The following is a 7128-nucleotide window of genomic DNA, read 5'->3' as shown; positions in this document are numbered from 1 at the left end:
AGCTTGGCTTGAACAATCATTGATTCGGATCCATTACATTTCAAGGTTAAACCAGCTTTGCAGTTCTGATCCATTGTTGGAATGACATTGAGTGCTGTCTTTTTTTAATGACTAAATCCATCAGTATAAGCATTTCAGTTTGAAATACAGCTGCTGGAACCTGTCCTGTGCAAGGTGTTTAATTGTTTGCTTTATAAGTGCCCCCTTGGTTTTTATTGGACTAATTTATTCTGAATGGAAACCCTAGAGGGTATAAAGCCATTTGTTTGACATTGCCAGCTGGACTCTGTCCGATAAGAGATTTTTTTACAATGAGGTTAGGCTCTGGGGTTCGAAAATACACAATGTGGAGACAAGGTTTACTGAGACTAAAAGAAACTGAATGATAGAACAAATCTGAGAGGGAAAACCAGACGACCAAGGAGATCAAGGCAGGGAAAAAATAAAAGTTTGATCAAAGCTTTTACCACAAAACATACAAGTAAAGGGGTTCCCCTTCACTTGAAGATATTGAAGCCCTTGCTACAAAACGTACTTTTAAGCACACACACACACACACACACATGCGCACACATACAGTATGCGCTTCATCTCAGCACATAAAAACCTGTGCATGCATGTGAATTTGCATTCACAAATATCATAATACTTCACACAGCAATATGCGTCCCTAGGCACAATTTCAAGCATACAGTATATACATGCAGATAGTCCCACCACACAACACACTCTCTCAGTCTCTCTCTTTCGCACGCACGCACACACGTACTGCACAGTAACAGTATACACATCTCTGTATTGCTGTACAATGCAGAGTCATAAAAAGGGCACCTTTTCATTTGGGTGTGTTGACCCGTGTACTGTATGTGGGAAGCTGTTTGCTGTGGGAGAGAAGAACGGTCCAAAGGTGAACACAGCTCTCAGAAAAATGAAAATGAAATTAATTACACTGAAAATACAATGTTGTGCAGTGGTGAGCAAGAGATGGAGTTTTTCAGTTTTCTGTTATTTCAGTTATCGGTGGCGTAACATTCTTCTTCTTAGTTTACATAAACATAATCTTTCAGTAAAATATCAGATGATTCAAAGATGACTTAAGGGTGTTAAAACGTATAGAATAGAATAAGACTCCACCTACATATATATGAGCAAAGTTTGAGCTTGCATAAATATCCCCTAAACAAATGCCAGGGAATGATTAAACTTTTTAAGATTATTTACAGCGTGTGCTGAGTAGACATACTGGGAGTTATTTATTTATTTATGTACTATCAAAAACATTTATGAGTCTGTTTCAGCAGTATATATGCTCCAGCTCCACACAAGCCAACATAAATCTACTGGTGTATCTACTGCTCTGTCTCCCTACCAGTCGCTCATCTCTCGCTCGTATCGCCCGTCTCCTCTCATCTCTCAGGCCCCTCATCACCTGAGTAAGTGCCTGGTGCTCATAAAGATTCATCATCAATTACAAATGTATCAGTCCTGATTGGATTCTTGGGATGAGCCATGGGGGGGGGGAGGCCATTTGATTTGTTGTCGCTGCTTGTAAAGGGTGGCACTTGATAACGGCCACATCAGAAGTTGAAGCACGACTTGAAATTAGTGTCCCTTGATTTAGGAGTTTATGGGGGGAAAGGGGCGATAAGATGAGGTGAGTCTGAGCCGCTACTGCATGACAGCAAAGGTCTTTCAGAGTGCCTTGGTGTTCCAGACAGTGAAAAAGCTGACCACATATCAACAGTGTTGGAACTAACGCCCTTACTTTAAGTTACTTTACATAACAAAACTACTTTTTGCTGTAACTTGTAACGTAACTCTTTACATTTTCCCATTCAGTAACGCCATTATAGTTACTGTGTTTTCAATGGGTGAGTTAGTAGCAGGGGGGCAGTCAGACAGATATTTTGTGAAGCCACTAAGGAAATCGGGATTTCCTGAAAATTCATATAATGGCCTGTTGTGGCGCTGTCATTGGGCTCAAAAAAACCCATAGCTCCATAAATGGTAAATGGTAAATGGTGCATTTATATAGCGCCTTTATCCAAGGCGCTTTACATAGATTGTGCATTACATTCACCCATTCACACACCGATGGCAGCGGAAACCATGCAAGGCACCAACTAGCACATCGGGAGCAATTAGGGGTTCAGTGTCTTGCTCAAGGACACTTCAACAGTAACTCTGGGGGAGCCCGGGTTCGAACTGGCAACCTTGCGGTTCCCATCCAGGCACTCTACCCCTGAGCCACCGCCGCCCGTCCATAGAGCTCCATGTATTTGGGCCCAACTTCACCTAGACTGTATTACCTTAATAAACATGGTCATGAATACTTTCTGCTTCCAGTCACTAGTTTAAAGTCTCATTTCTAATGTCATAATATTCTTTTTGGAAAATGATGGTCCCATTTATTAAAAAAATTACCATAAAGTCGCGTATGTTCTGAGGGGCGTGGCTACGGTTACAGTCTATGAACGGGATCCCCCACCCACTCAAGTCAAAATAAAAACCAACAAAGAAGAAGGGGGGAAGTCCCGCCTCGTTGTCTGGGCCAGCCAATGGCTCAGCTGGGCCCAAACGGATCTAGAAAGATGGCGACTTACAGTGCAAGGGATTTCAGGCTTCATTTTACGTTCATGTTAGACCCGGGGAACGCTTTGTCCATATTTTTTACAGTCTATGGTTAGTAGTTACCCACGTTACGTATTGTAATCCAAAAGAACCGTCTCCTTCCAGTGTGGAGTCTGTCATGTAAACTTTTTTTTATAAAGTAAAGTAACTAGTAACTAGTAACTTTCATAATTTAGTAACTATTAAAGTAATTAGTTACTTTTTCAGACTAGTAACTATAACTAATTACTTTTTTAAAGTAACTTGAACAACACTGTATATCAACAACTTTGCTGATTTAATTCCGAGATGGTGACCTCTGTGTTGCCATACCCTCATCACTTTCCTGTCTCTCTGCACTGTGCTATCTAAAAGAAAATTAAAAAAAAACCCATGAAAGAACCAATACATTTCTATGAATATAATCTTGAGGAATACTCTCAGGACTCCACTCTACAAGCCATAATCTATTCACACATGTGTCATACTGTTAAATTCTCAACTGCTGAAGAAATTCTTATCTAACACTGAGCTCAATACTTTGTAGGAGGAACAGTTCATGAATGGTGTGCATGAACTACATTGAGTGATTTAGCAATTTGGACCCACACAGCCGGAAATCTATGTGGTCTCCACAAGGTGGTGTTGTGTGATCATTAGGGTCATTTTCAGGTCCTGCCTGTAGGGTTGACACACTGACAAGTGTGTGCTTCAAAATGAGAGCTTCCCACATTGCATTCATATTTCTAGCAAGACACTCAACCCTATAACTAATCACTGGGCACTTGCTCCTATCCTTTGAATGCAGAGGACTATTGCCAGGTGTGTGCAAAAGCACTGTCTTGGCCTGGTGGCCAACACCCCAACAACATCTAAAGGGGACACAATTATTTAGATTCTGAAAATGAATCGAGGAAAATCCAGTCTGTGGCATTTTTATATTAGTCTAGATGTAATATTGCCAATGTAACAAGCTAATATAATATTGTAGCTATTAAACTCAACATCTCCTGTTTTTAAGAGCTAAATGTGACTGTGGAAACCAATCGCTGTGGAGAGGATCCCAATTAAACGAGACGGAGAAGCCAGCCGTTCATTACAGAAGCTTTGGATGAATGGCGGCTGTTAACAACCTTTGCATTGAACTTCGAAATGAGAGTCTGATGGATCCATGAAGGCAGTCCATTAATGATCAGTCATCCACCCATCTTCAGGTGCCAGATAAGGCCAAGAAAGCATGGCAGACCAGAGTGGCAAGGGCTCATCTACCATTCCTATCTCTTATCTATATATACTTATGTATCTATATACTATATACATATATACTTTATAGTATATAAAGTATATATATATATACTTTATAGAATGGTATGGTTTATTTGTCACTCACTACTCATACGGTTCAAGCAGCTCCACAATACTGCATGTGCAAACATTTGGATTCCAATCAAAAGTAGAAACACTACTCTTCTCGATAGGAGAATACACAATCAATAGCAGCAAGCCAACGTATAGGACGACTAATTATACCATAGTGGCTTGTAAAATCCAATTATTAAAGCACCATACCCCCCCCCCCCCCCACTAACACACTGTCCTGGTGGAAATCTCTCGTTTCTGTCAGGGTGAACATGCCTTGTCTGTGCCATCCAAGTGGAACTAACCACTACTCCTGATTGGCTTACTGCCAATAAATAAAATTAGGCCTGAGCCTTAATTCTGAGTGCGATGCCCTATTGTAATTAAATGAATGTATTGTATTATTCTTATTCTCATGCCACATTAACGCTTGATAGATAGAGTGAAGCCTTCTCCGACATAATACGGAGTCCTAGCAGCTATAGCTAGCTATCCAGCATTCACTTGGTATGGTGCATGGGAATGAGTGATTAAACAACAATATTTAATATTATGAAATATATTTCCCTAGCTCTTCTCATTAAGTAATACTAAAAACACAGCTAGGAAAGAGGATTAAAGGTCATGTCTGAATGTGTGTGCGTGCGTATGTGTACTGTATGTACTGTATGTATTGTTTATATTAGATATATTTCTATGATTTGAAAAACAAGTGGATTGGTAATGCTAGCGAGAACTGCGCTCTGCCAGGTGTCAAGAGTGTGAGGGCATGGCCTCGCAGGCTGAGCAGATGGCATACAGTAGCATATAGAAACGACAACACCTCCTCTTACTCATCCGACCCTGCTGGCAGCAGCTCCAGTAGCTTGCGATTGTTTTTTCAATCCATCCCATGAGAGTCCACACAGATCCACAGATAATCATAAAGGATTTAAGCCTCAAAGGTTTCGGGCAGACGCAAGGAGTCCTGCAGTCTGGCTCAACGCAGCTCAGCTCTGCTCAACGTTGGCTCAAATAGGAAGGAGAATAGAGAGAGAGAGAGGGACATATAGGCAGTCAGACAGAGGCAGACAGACTGAAGGAAAGACATGTGGGAGAGAAAAGAGTGATGAACTCAGAAGCTGCCACCTTTGAGCCGGATGTACCATTCATTGATCTCTTTTGTGGCAGAAGTAGAGCAACCAGGGGCCATATGTATGAAAGTTTGTAAGTACAAGAGATGCGCACACGGTAACCGGAGACCACGCCGGTTTTCAGACTCGCCACGGTTTAGTGCATTTTTGTTTTACTTCAACTTCTTTATTAAAAATTGCATTTAATTGAGCGAGAGAAAGGATAGTTGTTTAGAGTTTACACTAGATGAAGTAGGAATGCTAAAGTTTAAACATCAAAGTACCGAAACAATGTCATTCATTAGTAAACAATATCCTGGAATGCTGGTACTATCATTGGTAATGACATACTCACCTTTTTATCCTTTTCTAGCTGACCATTTCATTGCACAAAATAATTTGATCACTTTGGAAATGAACTATAACAGCTGTGGGTTTGACATACTATACTGATGAAGACAGCATGTTAGCATAACGATGAAGACATTGAACTTGAAATGTCGCTGCGGCGAGTTGGTAAACCGGTGAGTTCTCCGGTATTCGCACACACAATGGTCCTCCTGTACATTAAGTGCACAGTGTGCATAGTATGCACACATCTGTGCTTAAGCCTTCTTTCAAACATTTTAAACACAAATGATGCCTCAACATTTTGTTACCTGAATATGTGCTACACATTCTCACTGGCCTGACCAAGCTGTCAAATATGATGAGTAGGGGAAGATAACAGAATGCGGACCATGACTCAACATTGAAAACATGGCAGTGTTGCCATTAAAAATACTGAAAACCTGAGCTGGTGGCAAAATCATGCGGACAATAGACCCTCGTGGCTATGCTATTAATTTGACCTTTACTACTCGCTTGCGTGCGCCAGTGCTCAAGCCACTTCTGCCAACTCAGCACCGTCAGAGCTCCATACTGAGAGGGTGGGCATCGGTTATAATTTGATTCCACCATCCTCGACATGGCAGTTTTGGAGGGTTTTCTTTGCACATTGACTGTGGAGTTACTGTTGTAATGAAGACAGCTATTTTACATTTGCATGAATTGGCTTAAAAAGGAAACATTACTTTACTAATTAGGAAATTACCATTAATAATTAAAAAATGTTTCTTATTCTGTTCACCATAGTGACAGCCAGAAAAGATTGCCTTTGAGAACTTAAAAGTATCTAATCCCTGTATGACTAAAGAGATTTAAAGCTGAAATATACAGTATTTTAACTATAGGTCGAGCGTAATTCCAGTATTGACAGAACTGCATTAACACTGTTGACAAGTCAAACAAGTCACAGTATAGAGACGACTTCTGACCAGGGGATAAATGCAGTGTCAAGAAGCAATCTGCCAGGACTACTATTGCTGAAGGGCACTACCCCCTTTTAAGAGGTAAGCTCATCTATAAATGATGGAACACCAACAATCACCTGTCACACACACACACGCAAGCATGCACACACACACACACACACACACACACACACACACACGCACACACACACACACACACACACACACACACACACACACACACACACACACACACACACGCTGCATGCATTGCACATAGTGTACCACTTTGGACCAGGGCCATCGTAGAGTTTTGATTGGCAGCTCAAGGGGTAATGGACTCTGCATTGCTGCTCTCAGACCCTTAGCGTAGCAACATGTGTTAACTCCTCCTCCTCCTGAGTTTATAAACCAATGAGAGGCCCTGACGTTCGCCTGTGCATCCTGCAGATGGTCGGGGGTTACCAGCACTCAATATGGAAATCAGTGTGAATGTGTAAAAAAGGTTATTTTCTTATTTGTTCTAATTTTCTCCTTTTTTTAACGTTTATTGGTATTAGGTGTATGCATGGCTGATCAAAGAGCGGGAGAGCATGTAAAAAAATAAGAGAATTATCTTTTTTCATGGAGTGGTGGCTTCTGTGTGCTGTGCATAATGACATGAATGCATAATTCAGACACCAGCAGGCTCCTTCCCCTCATGCCATTGCAAGGTAACCAGCTATAGTCAGCAGTCGTGATCTCGTTCAGGGCTC

Source organism: Protomyctophum bolini, assembly GCF_963924005.1.
Source record: "Protomyctophum bolini genome assembly, chromosome: 21".
NCBI lineage: Eukaryota > Metazoa > Chordata > Actinopteri > Myctophiformes > Myctophidae > Protomyctophum > Protomyctophum bolini.
Note: the sequence above shows the minus strand (reverse complement) of the source record.